The sequence below is a fragment of the Cryptomeria japonica genome, chromosome 9, assembly GCF_030272615.1.
Source record: "Cryptomeria japonica chromosome 9, Sugi_1.0, whole genome shotgun sequence".
Classification (NCBI taxonomy): Eukaryota; Viridiplantae; Streptophyta; class Pinopsida; order Cupressales; family Cupressaceae; genus Cryptomeria; species Cryptomeria japonica.
Window position 1 is genome coordinate 503,424,880 of NC_081413.1, and position 16,148 is coordinate 503,441,027.

Genomic DNA, 16,148 nt, shown 5'->3' on the forward strand with positions numbered 1-16,148 from the left:
CACAAAGTCTGTAGCTTCTCCACCTAGCATATAAAACTATCTATCAAAAAACTAGCTACTTCAAGTAATTATCTTCATATATCAACTTAGTCACTTCATTCACAAGAAGATGCAAAGGAGCAAAATTGAAGTAGAACTTTACCCTTCATTCCACAATATCCATGTCATTTTCCCTTCTCTTCATAAAGTAAATTATATGGATGGAATAGAGTATGCTTTTGGCGCATGATTAAAAGAAGAGCTTCATATTTAGCAAAAACTTTGTCAAACAGGCACTCTCCAAGCTTGATTTAATGAGCTGACAATGCAAAGTTTAGCTCTGATTCATCTTTGGCAAGTAGGGATCACTTTAGGGAAATATAAACACATAGGTATCCAAAATTGATAAGTAAATCCCTCCTCCTAAATAGTCTGCCTACTAATGCATACTCTTTGATGGCAAAGTTTAGAGTATTACGGAGAAACAATTTTTCATTTACATAATTGACTGCTAATTTGACGACCAAGGTGTAGGACTAGAGAAGGTCCATGGAATTTGAAAGGAACATGCTAGAAACTTGGGTGGGATAGAGGAGGCAAGGGAAAGAATTGAGGGCATTATTTCCAATCACACACTTAATGGCTCTTTGAACCGTTGGACATTGAATAATGAAAATCTTGTTCATCATTTCCAAAGAATACTCTTCTTATGCACTTGTTGATGGGTGATAAGTCCATCTTACAAAAGGAACGACCACGAAAAAACTAGAAGAGTGGAGAAGCACTCGGGAGGAAAAGAAAGTCACAAAGAAAATCATGAGAGCTGGAAAAATGAGGAAGGTAGATTGCAATAAATAGAACATGAAAGCACTACCAAAATGGGAAGCGTGAGATTGGAAATGATGAAAGGATGAGCATATATGTACTATAGTGACATTGAATCTCTCAAAAAAGCCAACCATTAGCTTTGCACATATGAAATGTCGACAACCTTCGCAAGGAATGCAGGGCAAAATAAACGAGTGGCTGTTTAGGGAGTGATGAGGGTCTTTTCAAGTATTTAGCACTTCTCAAAATGATGGTTTGTACCAAGGCACAAGCTATTCAATTGACGTAAACCCATTTCAGTAATAAGAGGCAACGTTAAAATTGGCGAGGAGAGAAGTTTGGACACTGATAATTCACTTAATGAAGCATGATGAAAAGAAGCGCATATGATGTTTGGCGTTAGTAGTTTTTTATTTTATCGGTAAAGGCAGAGTCAAAATTTATATTAATTGTGGTTAAATACAAATATTGTTCGCTGAGTTTCATAATATTCAAAAAACACCTGTTTTCAAAGAACCTAGCATAACATAGAACCCTCTGGCATTAGTAGTTTGATTTATTCCGCACATAATAAAGATTTTTAGTATATAATCATACCTTCTTGTGTGTGTCTCGCTAGTGGAAGTGCCAATAGAGCAATCCCATCTCCACAACCTCATGCAAGTCCTATCTAGGGGAGAGTCATCAGTACAAAGCCAAAGGTGTGGGTTTTTCTAGCTATATAGGTTGCCATGTCAACATCTAATGTGTTGATTAGGATTTGCATGAGAAGAACAGATCGAAGTGCATTGTAAATCCTTGTAATCAATTAGGAGCTTGGGCTTGCTATTTTGAGAAGACTAGAAAGAATTAAGTTTTGTTGTTGCCATTAACTATATCTTGTCCTCTTGAATGATTTTTAAAATCTCAATGCAAAAAATGAATCTTCTCATTCCCAGCTAGGTCACAATCCTTGTTTTCTAGCGAATTAGCTAACATGTTGCCCTCTCTATAGTTATGAAGAATTTCATATCACTCAAATTTGTCAATGATGCTCCAAACCTAATGAAAGATGTAGCTTAATATCCAATTTGTAATCTGTCTTTGTCTAAAAGTATTAATCAGGACTAGATAATCTCCTTCTTCTTTTTTAAGCTTTAGTTCTTTGGCGTTGTAATCCCCTTTAGGAGGCCTAAGGCTTCGACAGTATTGTTAGTTCCCGATGGTAAACTGCAATTTTTTGCTTTGATTATCCTTCCCTTAAGATTTATGACCACACATCTGCATCCTGATTTCTCTAGATTTCCTTTGGTAGTAACATCAAAATTAAAATTTAGTTAGTTTTCAAGGGGTGGAATCATGTTACCTTTTCAATCAAGTTTATTTTTAGTATGTTGAAAGAGGCTACCTTGAAAGGGTGCCTTAAAGATTCTTCCAATTTTCAAAATTTATGAGTCCCAGTTTGTGAAAGTTGAACCTATTTTCTTATTGTTTTGAACATAAGTTTTCAATACTTCTATGATTTTTTTCTCAATTTTGCATACATCTTGATCTAATCATGTATACTAATGTCCAAAGATTCTTTTATTGTGCTCCCACCAAATACACCATATCACCATTTTTGAGGTAATTCTCCATATACTATCAAAAAGAGAGGATTTGTATAAGATTGACTAGATTGAAAAGTGTTCCCATATATTATTGGGTAGTGGAGAGTACCAATTCAATTTTCTCATGACAGATGACCAACATGTTTGGCTAAAAGGGTAGTTTAGGAATAAGTGATCTTAACATCTTCTAACTTAGCTCCACATAGTACGCATTTAAATGACTCTATTATTCCCATTTTTGAAAATCTTGAGCTTGTTAATAATATGTTTTTGGGACTAACAAGGAAAAACAACCCACCTTTGGAAGGACCAATGTTGGTTCAACAAAAAGAATAAGTTCTCTTTTGATCCAGCATCTCTCCATGACTCATTAGAGATTTGTGGTCTTATTTAACTGTCTAGTTACTTGATCTGGGTGGGGCCCAAATAAGCCTATCTAAATGTGATAAAAAAAATATTATTCTTGTTGACAATATGTTCTCAAGAAGTTCCTTTTCCTCGAAAGGAATTAAGAGATTGTTGAAGTCTTTCCATTTTGCTAAATTGGAGCTAGGGGATAGTAGATCAAGATAATCCTTTAATTTTACACCCGAAGTATTTGAGAGGGTTTGTCTTTCACATTGTAATTCCTGATTATTTTTTAGTGGGGGGTGACCATTCAAGGAATCCTCCAAAAATAAGCCTTGGGAACCATCATTAATCTCCCATGTTAGGAAAGGGATGATACCATCTCTACATGTACATAGAAAATTCCACATGGCTGATCTGACAAGGGGATCTGCTACTGTAAAAATCCTTGTTGGAGAAGATGAGTCTAGGTATTTAGCCTACATGATTCTTCATCAATTAGAAAAGGGTTTATTTTACATGTTCCAAACTATTTTAACACCAAGTGACATATTTTTGGCTTCTAGATTGTGTATACCTGCTCCACCACTCAATTTATCTTTACATATAGATTCTAAATAAATGAGTGGGGTTTTCTTCTTTATGTTCATATTTCCTCTCCAAAGGAATTTGTAGATGATTTTTTCAATATTGTAAATTATAGTTTTGGGAGTCTAAAGAACTACCATATAGTAGTTTGGTATAGCTTGTAGAACTATCTTGATCATAAGGAGCTTGTCAGCCAGAGAAAGCCATCTCTTTTTCCATGAGGAAATGCTTGATTGGATATTATTGATAACTGTTTTCCAATAAGAATTTCCATTGGCTCCAATAAATAATGGTATCCCTAGTGTTGACATGGTAACACAGTAGTTTGAAAGCTGAAGTGTTGATTGATTAGACTCTTGAGAGGGATTGGTGTGCAGAAAAAATAGATCTTCGATTTAGCTATATTAATGCTTTTCCCTGAAAAGATGGTGTGTTTTTCAAGTACCTTCTTGATCTTCTTAGCTTTAGAAATGGATGCTTTCTGTAAGAAAATTGTATCATCTACAAATAAGGATTTGCTGAAATTTTGGCTTTTGGGATTTGAATCCCCTTCCATTTACCTTGAGTGTGGGTAGAATTAATTGATCTACTAAGTGCTTCAGCTAGGATAATGAAGAGAGATGGAGATAAAGAGCCTCCTTGTATGATACCTTAAGAGGAAATAAAAAATCCAATAGGTTTTCCATTTATTATAAGTGAAAACTAGGCTCCTGAAATGCATGAGACCCAAATTTTCTAAGGACTTGCATCGAAAATTCCTAATCAACCTTATCATAGGCTTTCATCATGTCAAGTTTTACAATAAAGGATGTAATTTTATTTGCATGAATGGAGTGGAGGACTTCATGGGCCACCAAGGCACCCTCTAATGTTTCTCTATCTGACATGAATCCCCCTTGTTCTTCTAAAATGATTGTGGGGATGGGGGGTTGGAGTCTCAAATAAATGACCTTAGTAAAAAAATTGTAAATAGTATTACACAATGAAATTGGCCTAAATTCAGAAAAGGAGCTTGGGTTTTTACTCTTTAGGATAATTGCAATGTGAGTAACATTGAATTGCTTAAGTAATGTACCTAATTATCTCAATTCCTCTAGTGCTCGAAAGAGATCAAATTAGATGAACTCCTTTCCCTTCTAAAAGAATATTGCAATGAACCCATCCATACATGGATATTTTTCAAGGGAGAGGGAAAAAAGAACCTTCTTGAGTTCCTCCAAGGTGAATGGTTTCAATAAAGAAGAATTGTCCTCTTGATATGTAAAAGCAAGAATACATTCCAAAAAGCCTTAGAGCTCATTTGGAGATAATTGTGTTTTTTTCTTTTGCTTGGCCTAAAAATAATGTTGTTGCCTCTTGTTCTATGTGTTGTTTTTCAAGAATGATATTTCTTGAATTTCCACCCTTGACAAAGAAAATAGAGCTTTTATGTTTTCTAATCTGGGTGGATGCATAAAATTTTATTAGTATTTTTATAACCATCTTTTAGCTATAATTCTTGAGATTTTTGTCTCTAGTATATTTCTTCTCTTGCTAGGAGTTCTACGCATTCCTTTTTAAGGTTTTTTTTCTTAAAAGACTTCACACCCAATCCCTTTGCAATAATATGTTGATTTATCTCTTCTAAAGATTTTTGCACTACTTCTTTTTCTTTGAAAATATTTTTGAAAACTCGTGTATTCCAAATTCTGATTTTACTTTTGATAAATTGTAATTTATTGCAAAGATGGAACATCTTGGAGCCCTGAATATATGGTGTTGAAAGCCACCAACTTCATAGGAGTGGGATGAATGTCTCATGTCTGAACCACATTGGTTAAAATTTGAAACAAGATTTGTGTTTTTAATCATTATTGCTTTCCAAGATGGATAATGAAATGGAATAGTGGTCAAATCCTAAAAGTGGCAGTATTTATGAGGAAATGATCTAATTTTCAAGAAACCAATTTGGAGATAGGAAAAACCTATCTAGTCTTTTAGCTATTTGAAGAAAATATTTTCTTCAATTGGTCCATGTGAATCTTCCATTTGATGGGACTGGGTTAACTAAAACATTATCATTAATGAAAGCTACCAAATCTTCTATATCTTTTTGTGGTTAGAGGATGACCCCTTTCTTTTCTTCTAATGATAATAGAGCATTTAAATCGCCTGCTAAAATCACCTTCTCTTCTTGTAGTCGAAATAGGATGTTAAGACACACCAAATACATTTTTTGTCTAATGTTGTTTTTGTGCCATAAATGTCGAATATCCAAAATGTATTGATGAAATGTGAAGCCTTTTCTATAATCTAGTTCTTCTTGATGATAGTTTCCTCTATTCATGTATTCATATCTAGGTTGGGTTCCACAATATAGAATGCCCACCCAATGCTCCTTGGGCTAGTGAGAAGGTATATTTCCACTTACTCCAATGGCTGAAAATTGATTGGTTCAATTTCAAGGCCAATTTGAACTCCCAAACAAAGATTATGTCTACCTCACAAGCATCAACTTGGTACTTGATAAGGTTCCTTTTGTTAGGGGCATTAATGCCCCTAAAATTCCAAGATAAGTTTTTCATATCTTTTGAGAAGAGTGACATGGTCTTCTCGGCCTCGTGTTTTTCTTCTAATACAAAGGAGTTGAATTATCCAAAATGGAATGGATCCTCATCGTTACTTCTATTGATCTAGTCTTTGGCTTTCGAGGTGAAAGAAGAGAATTATCCAAAGTGGATTGTTTCTCCGCTACCACTTCTTGTTTTTAACCAATGGTGATTTTTTGCCTCTTTTGTTAGGAGTCTTCTTTATAGAAGAATCAACTCTAGGTGTTTGGGAGAAATCAAATTGAAGATCCTCCTTTGGCATGTTTTCAAGACATTCATTTTCTTTATATTGATCAATTTCCTCTTCTGTAATTTCATTTATTTTATCTAAACCCATTTACATGGCTACATGTTTAATTAGATCCTCTAGCCTTCCTTCTTCTGCAATTTCATTTGTCTTTTATGAACCCACTTGGATAGATATGTTCTTAGCTAACTCCTCTAATATTTCATCTTCAAAAAATTGTTGGTAGTCAACATTTCTAATGGAAAAACCACTTATTTCCTCCACATATTCTTTAGTCTAGAGGTTGGATACATTTGTAGATTGATAATCAGAAACTTCTTTGAATGGAAATTTTGTCAAGTTTTCTATGAACTCTTCAGAGTCTTCAATTATTAGTGAAGGAAGAGTCATGTGATTTAACATGGGTGTGACTTGCATATCCTTGGGAGAGTTACAATAATTATCTTTTGGGTTCCTTTGAAATGCACTAGTGTCTTATTCCTCAGAGGAAAGAGGAGTAATTGCCAACAAGAGTTGTTTTCCCAATGTAAGGATGGAGGTCTCCCAATGGTAATTTACTTTTTTTTTGGATCTATCCTCTTTTTGTTTATTTTGGTTAAGGATTCATAAAGTATGTAGATTTAATTCCATGTTCTAGGGTTTTAATGCAAGTACTGCTAAAGAATGCAACTGTGGATCTATTTGTGTCTTGCTTGGTATACTCGCAACCTATCTATTAATGATAGATAGTGTTGATTCATTAGCATGAAGTAATCTATCCTTCTCTATTGATATTGCTTGATGTAGAGAGGTTGAGATCTCAAGGAAGAGAAAAGGATCCAACAAGGAATGATTCTCTAGAAATTATTTAGATATATCCTTTGATAGGAGTTGAATAAAATTGCTAAAGTCATTTTTTGGGTCCCTTGTTTGTTTGAACAATCCTCTCTATTATGGCCCTTGAAATGATAATCTGAACATATAGATTTTGGGTTTTCTAGAAAAATCTCTTGATTCTAGACACCATCTTAGAACGAATATGCATTGCATTAGGGAAAGATTTGGCAGTAATTAGAACCACATAAATTTGAACTAGAAGTTTTGGGTTGTTAAATAAGTAATCAATTTTTGAAAAGATACTCATTTTGTTTCCTAGGGCTTCGATTACATCCACTTCTCTATATTCAAGTGGAAGGGAGTGAAGCTCGGTCCAAGAAGAATAAATTTAATGTGGGATAGAGAGGGTTTAAAATTTGGAATCCACAACTAGGTATGAAAACTTATCACATCTAGAAACCAAGACTTTGTCTTGAAAACTATGTCTCGGGTTGCTTTAGAATTAAAAATTATTATAGAAAACCCTAGTTCTTTATTTAAGAAAAAGACATCAATTACTCCTTCCCAATGATACTCAACCCAATAAAATAGAATATATTTTTGAAGAACAAGATTTTAGAACTTACATATCAATGCTTGATCTTGGAGATCCTAGATTTGGGGGTTGAGAGTCTCTTTGTTAAATGTGATTTTAGGCCCAACTTCTGTTTTAGCCTTATCTACATTTTATTTTGTTGCAATGATGTTTGTTGTTTCATATATGGAAGGAGATTTAGGTACCCAAGCTTTTTTTTGTCCATGTTGTGGCCCACCTCCTTTCAAATCCGAGTGCATTCTTCCTTTTTCTCGCATATCTATTTTTTCTCCTTAAGAGAAAATGTTGTTGTAGTTTCCCATGATGGGATTTTGGATAAAAGGGAGGCCTATGCCTATTTTGAGACTATCAAAAGATAAAAATCGGGAACCTTATTTTTTGGCAAAACCCTAGTAAAGTCAATATGTGGGTCTTTAGAATGGTAATCCAATTTAACTTACTAATTTTCATCATGGCAAGGAGACGCTTTAGGTTATCTGATTTGGAGCGTCTGATATTTAGAATCCAGTTCATAATTAAATAAATAGATATATTTAATATATTTAATGGGTTAAGCTAAGTTAGAATTAGGGGTGGTTGGGTAAGGGACAATTTTAGGTGTCTACAATAAAAAAGAGAAAACTTTTTTTTTACTTATTTGACATTAGGAGCATGAGTATAATGATATATTTAAGGATCTTTTACTTTATATTTCATACCAATCCATGGTTGTGTACTATTCCATTAACTCTATGATATAAACAATAAATATGCTCATCATATATTTAGGTAAACCCATATAAGTATCTAACAATTGTATAGAGGAACATTTTTCATGTTATCAATAATCAAAGTTTGAAGCACTTTCTCTAAGGTGCATTAAACTTAGTAAGACATCTAAAAATATATATTTATTAGAAACAAAATTGAATGTGGTATCACATGTTGAGAATTATGTTTGTTTTGTTTTATTACTAGATATTTTACTACATTTGAAACATCTAAGGATGGGAAGTTAAGAAAAACATAAGAAAAATATTATTTAATTTTAAATTCTTCACATGAGCACACTAATCCATAAGTGAAGCATAATTGTTCAAGAGTGCACTATCTCTAATAGATTAGAACAACCCCTTAATATATTAAATTTGTAACTTATATTAGGGGGGTGATTATTTTAGAACATAATGACTAAAATCTAATCACATAATAATTAATACTCTTATTTGATCCTTGTGCACACTTAAGGAAATCTAAAATTGTCATCTTCTATCCTTGTGCACACTTAAAGAAATTTAAAATTGTTGCCTTCTATCCCAAATCCATGCAAAAATGAGTAAGAGAAGTTGTGGCTAGTTGGTCATAAGAATGAATAGAGCTTGAAGGTAAAGATGAAAACCACTAGATAGCATAGTCACTCAGCGTGTTTATAAATAAGAACAAAAAATTACCATCATACGCATATTCTAAATTTGAAGTGTGAAGATCCTATAAATCTGTGTTGTGTTGTCTTTTTTCATAACACAACTCAATTGAGGCATGCAAAGCTAACCATAATGTATATGGAAATAATATAAAGTTAAATATGAGTAAGATTTGGTGGAGTATATTCAACTATAGTCTCTCCACTTAGAATAAAATTAACCTTATTCTCATCAAGGGTAGAGGTGTAGATAGTAGTGGTAGAAGGAGAATGGGAAATGATATATAAACTATAAAGAGGATGGTGGATAAGAGGCAAATAAATAGCATAATAAATTAAGAAGAAATGGTTTAGGTGGGGTTAGTGGTGACATAAAGAGTATGAGAAATAATAGATGAAGTATAAAGAGGATGAGGGATAAAAGGAAAATAAATATTAGGAGAAGAAGTGGTAACATGAGGCAAAGATGAAGGTGTTCCATTAATAGTATTAGACTAAAAAATAAAACTAGTGAAATAAAACACTAATCAAGTATGAAGTGGGTGGAACACTAGTAGGATAAGAAAAAGGGGTGACACTAGAGGGAAATGGAACATTGGTAGGAACATATTTGAGGAAGGTCCATGAGAGGTAGGTTTCATTTTAGAAGGCATATGGAGAACCTTAGAAGTTGGAGGGGTGAAAATAAGATAAGATTAGTAGGAAGAAGGGATCATATGCTATTTAAAGAACTAGAAAAGACAATTTGAGCTCCCATGCCTTGTAAAATATTTAAACTTAAAGGTGTATAATCAATAAGTTAGAAAGATAATTGGATAATTATATAAGACATACAATTGGTAAGATATTGAAAAACACTTATGTAAGGACAAAAGCTCTTCCTAAGTAAAAATGTTTCTCATGATGAAAATCATTCCCCTCATGTTGATCATCATCCATACAAAAAATTGAAGCATCATAATCAACTAGATGATAAGTCATACTAGGATGGATACGAGATACTAACTTGTATCTTAATGAACTAGATGATAAGTCATACTGGGATTGATACAAGAACTTTCTTTTCAAAGGAAAAAGGTCGATATTAGTAAGACTTTGGCAATATAAAAAAAAAGAACTTATAAATATAGAAATTGAATAGTCCCAAATACATAAAATGCATAGGAAATATAATATAAACAATAAGGCTAAAAACCTCTAATGGTATAGGGTTGATTCAAGGTCATAATAACGAAAGAAATAAAGAATTTTTTCCAAATGACCTTAAAGGTAATGCTAAATCCAATTATCAAATTCAAATCCAAATTGAAAATGAAAATGAAATTCAATTTCAAAATCCTACAACACATGCTAAAATCGGAACAGATTGATCAAATCAGTTATCTAATCAGTTAACTCAGTTAATTATCAATCTCCCATTTTCACTCAAAATTAACTTTTTATGACTAATCAGTCATTTCACTCTTTTAATCCATCTACTCATTCTATTGATCAATCAATCTACTTATCTCTCCAATCAATTCAGTCATCCGATTCATCAACTCAGTCAACTGACTACTATTGAGTTCACTAGCCAATCTATCTAGTCGACTCCTCAATCAACCCTGTTAACAAATCAATCAATTTTAGTTGTCTATCAATCAACACTTGAGTTTAAATTCTAACCTCTTTTGTGTTAAAAATATATAAATTCAACCTCATTCATCAATTCAATCTAGAATCATAGTCTTCAAAATTGTTGTCCATCTTATGCAGGAAATAAAGTGCAATACCTGAGAGCCACCTACACCAACAACAATGGAAAAGAACAATGGAAGCACAAGTGGAGAATAGGGAGTTTTAATTTGGTTTAATCTTTCTATTTTTATCATTTATTTAATTTCATTGTGTTTAAAATCAACTTAGTTAAGGATTTGTGTGATTCGTCCTTTTAGCCTAATTAGCTTAGATTTGATGATTTCAAACATGAATACAATTTGTATGTGTCTTTGGCATTATTGTCAAAGGGGGAGAGAAGCATGTGACAAAACTCTTATCAATGCTATGTTTGCATGATCTCTAGGGGAGATTGCTGGAGTTGATTTCTTTCTTTGTATTGATTATTTTTCACATTCATATGTTTCTATCAATGCCAAAGGGGGAGATTGTTGGATATTAGAGTTGTTGGAATGTGTTGTTGTCATTGATGTCAACATATTCCTATGTTTCTTATGTTTTGGTGTTGTAGAGAGTTAGTTTGGACAATTTATTACAGATATGTTGATGCGGATTAATGGGTTTTGAGATACTTATCTCTACTAGTTGATTCAGTATGAGTTTCAGTGTTCCAGAAGGTGATTTGTTTGAGCTATGTGATCTAGTGCGGTGGTTGGTTTTTTTGTTGGTTTTGTATTGCAGAGTTGTGATTTCTAGCTTGTATTGCTTTGAAATTGATTCTTTATGTTGTGTAGATTTTGGAGAGTGTTTGGGACGTTCATGTGTGTCCTTAGTTTGATTGGTTCATGATTTAGAACTTCACAAGCATATATTTTAGTTTGTTGTTGATGTTCTTGAGCTCCGGTGATGAAATAATGACGATTCTAGTTATTCGAGTTGTTGCGGTTATTGCGGTGGAATTCATGTTGCTTGTTGATTTTTTTTATCATGTGCTATGCGTTTTGGTGATCCATGTTGATCATGGTGCATGTTATTAAAGATATTATTGGTTTGGGGGTATACATTGTGTTATACGGCTTTTGGTTGACCTGATGGTTCTTGTGTGTTGCGGATGACCTTGGTGAAATATTCAATGGTTTTGCATGTCCAAGGATTTGGTTTTAGTCCATGCTATATCCTTGCTGACATTGTATTGGTACGCATATTGGTTTATGTATCGTGTGATATAATTTTGTAATTAGGTCTTATGTGTTGAGCTGACCTTGAGGTTAAGGTTGATGAATTGTGTAAATACATGTAATATTCATTTGAGAGATGTGATTTGCATGTGTGAATATTATTTTGATCATTCGGTAGCAGAGGAGAAGAGTGATGAAGTGTGAAAGGGTGTGCAAAAGTGTGAAGAACAAAGTTTAAGCATATGTGCTTAATTGAAACTATAATCAAGCATTAGGAGATTCTATTCTTTCAGTTCATGTAATCTGGATTATTGTTTGATCTTTGTAAGGAAGTGAGCCTTCCCAGGTTTGTAGCCCTTTATTGTTTTTGAGCAATGAGCTCTAGGCAGTGTGTCTAAATGCATGTGTATTTCCCATTGTAATATTTGTACATACTACTACAGAATATCATCATATTGTGGGTAGGTTCCCACCATGGTTTTTCCCTTGACTGGGTTTTCCATATCAAAATCCATGTGTTATGTGTGTTGTTGATGTGGTGTTAATCTTTTTTATTGTTGTTCTTGATCAGATTTGAAGTTGAGGTTAATTTGGTTAAGTTTGGTGAAAACTAATTCACCCCCCTTTCTCAGTTTTCCTTCATTGTTGTTGCCAAAAAAGAAGTGGTAACATAAGGCAAAGATGAAGGTGTTCCATTAATAATATTAGATTAAAAAATAAAACTAGTGACATAAAACACTAATCAAGTATGAAGTGGGTGGAGTAGGAACATATTTGAGGAAGGTCCATGAGAGGTGGGTTTCATTCTAGAAGGCATAGGAAGAACCTTAGTTGCTGGAAGGGTGAAAATAAGATAAGATTTAGTAGGAAGAAGGGACCACATTATATTTAAAGAACTAGAAAAGACAATTTGAGCCCTCATGCCTTGTAAAATATTTAAACTTAAAGGTGTATTAATCAAGAAGTTAGAAAGAGAATTGGATAATTATATAAGACATACAATTAGTAATCTATTGAAAAATATTTATGTAAGGACAAAATCTCTTCCTAAGTAAAAATGTTTCTTATGATGAAAATCATTCCCCTCGTGTTGATCATCATCCATACAACAAATGGAAGTATCATAATCAACTACATGATAAGTCATACAAGAAATTTCTTTTCAAAGGAAAAAGGATTATATTAGTAAGAATTTGGCATTAAAAGAAAACTTATAAATCTAGAAATAGAATAGTCTCAAACGCATAACATGCATAGGAAATAAAATATAAACAATAAGGCTAAAAACCTCTAATGGTGTAGGATTGATTCAAGGTCATAATAATGAGAAAAAGAAATAAAGAATTTTTTTCAAATGATCTTAAAGGTAATACTAAATCCAATTATCTTATTCAACTCTAAAATACACGATCTAAGATGTTATATCTAAAATAGACAAGCACACTTTTGAAATTGGTGATGATGGATTAGGATTATTTATATCTATGTGCAACATATGGTCTTAGATTACAAACTTGTTTTGTAATTCAAAATGTTTCTTTGACGTCAAATCTAGCTCTATGATACTTTAGCAAATGGAAAACTAAAAAATACTTTATTGTAAGAAAAGTTAATATACAGTTAATTTTGGCTCAACAATATGTGATTTAAAAACTAGTTTATTTTTCTTTCTAATTTATTCACCTTTAGTAAATAGACTAGCATTATTTATATTCTGATTTTCAATTACATTAAAAAAATATTATGCAATCCGATCCCTAGATAGACAATAGTGTGTTTATATCATGAGAAATGTATTAATGACAGCACAAATTTCTTGAAGCATCATTTATTATGCACTTTCTACATTTATCATTCATACTCTGTCATAACAAATAGGAAACTTAAAGAGTATGCAAAACAAATTATTGACAATATTATTTAGACAGTAGCCATATATTAACATCATGTTTTCTTCCATTTTTTTTTTTCAATCATACATTTTAGGGCAACTCTTCTTTCAGAATGGCATCTGCGCCATTGGTATGAAAATATTTACTGCAACTGCGCCATTGGTATGAAATCGAGAAAATGGCATTACTCAATTACACCATAAAAGTATAAGAACTTTGTTGCTTCTGTAAGATGAACAAATTCTTCACAAAAGCTGATTACACAGAGATACTAGAATGATAAAGAATAAAGAACCAGAAAAGATGATAGTTTTCAGTCCCAGAACTTTACAATAGCCAATATCAACAATGCTACATTGCCTGTAAAGCAAAGCTCGTGCTTTAAATTAGGTTTATGGTATAAAAACTTACAGCCCAACAACTCTTCAACATCCTCTCAGAGCTTTTAATGGATATTTCAATTGCCCCTTCTCATAAACTAGAGATATCCTTTCAATCATTCATGCCTCAAATTTCATTTGTCCTGTGCCCATTACTTTCTTATAAATTACAGATATCTTTTCAGTACTTGGAAATATCCTTAATGCTTCAACATCTCTTGACGCTCTTTAATATTTTGATGAGGATACACACAATCAAATTTAGAAACAATTAAATGATAAATGTATAGATTGTAGAAATCTGATAAAATTTAACTGGTATTCTTCAACCTGCAACAAAATATCATCAAGAAAAAGACCAATAGCAAATTCTTATCAATGGCCAAATTGGATAGACCAAAACAGATTGCTTGCTACCCAAGCCAGCAGATGCAAGCCGTTGTAAAAAAACCAGATCAACGGTCTCCTCATTAAAACAAGAACGGCTAAAATCAGATCAACGGTCAACTTCACCGAAACAAACAAACAAGAGATTAGACCAAGATCATCAGTCTACTTCATCGAAACAAACAAACAAAATATTGAATCAGATCCTCATAATCTTGACAAAAGAATTCTAATAAGATCAGATTTATTGGAGCTCCCTTCAATCCAAGGAAGGTCGGATCAATTATATCACATCTCCTGTGTCATGCACACCATTATCCTGTCATACCCATATTGACAGACCAGTGGAATCCATGAACCAGCAGCTGAAACATTACCAAACCAGCCTCAATTGGAGAGAAAGGAGCTCCCACAAATGTACCCATATAAAAAACACAAACCTCACAATGCAAAATAACAAACCTTCAATGACCATTCCATGGTCTAGACTCAATAAAATTTTGGAAATCTTCAATGGCAATAGCGACCAAGATTAACGCAAGTAAACCATATTCTGAGGCTTCACTCCCCAGGCAAATTAGTTAAATACAGCCAAATCAAAGCATACAAACAAAACAAGGGACCAAGAGATCTGGCCCATGAATCCAAACCTAAAATTTGCTTCTACAACACTATCTAAAGAATTCCAAAGCCAAGCATCCTCCTAGATTATACCATGAAAACTAACCATGAATCCTTTACTGGAAAAAGGAATCATTTTTCCATGGATGGATGAAGATACAAATCAAATAAAAGAATACGCTGCTTAGATGAAGATACAAATCAAATAAAAGAATACACTGCTTATAGACAGAAAGACTAAATATAAATATTATTTCAATGTTATTGTTGTACCAACTAAAATAAGTCGTAACAAGCCATATAGAAAGACTAAATATTATTTCAATGTTATCGTTGTACCAACTAAAAGAAGCCATAACAAGGCATATAGACCTAAAAAAGCATGAAAAAAGATATAGACCCTAATATGTAATATAAAGGTCTGATTTAGTGAGCTAATCGACTCTAAGGTCTCCACTCCAGCTATACTTCACAATGGAAAGGATAGTCACATGTTCAAACTTTGTTCTAGTCATGGGTCTTAGTGCTTGGTTTGGGTCACATTCTGCCTCCACTTTGTCTTATGCAAAGCCCCCACCTCTATCTTATAACTCTTGCATGTCAAAATAGTTAGAGATTTGATATGAGGAAAAACTCACAATAGAGTTTCCTCAAAAATAATTGTGGTATTTCATAGTTATTACATGGAGGATTGTCAAAAACCATATGCCATCTTTCTCAAAAATTATTCTTCATTCCTTGGTAGTGGCACGAATAGATAGACAACTTCTTGCATGCAATGTGTAAGGTTTCGTTGGTTCAAGAGTCGATAAAGAGTGCACACTTGTTAGATTTCAAATATTTTTTATTTAACTTCCTCATATGATAGTTTGTCTATATTAAAAAAAATTCATCGTTCAACTGTTTATTTGTCCACTCACTAATACTACCTGACAAACAATGGATTGTAGTGATTCAGTAATATTCATCCTATGAGATTTTCTTAGTGTAGGATCTTTCAACCTTGTAATTAACTCATCATGTTCTTTTCTATTTTATGTAATATGTTTTGTTG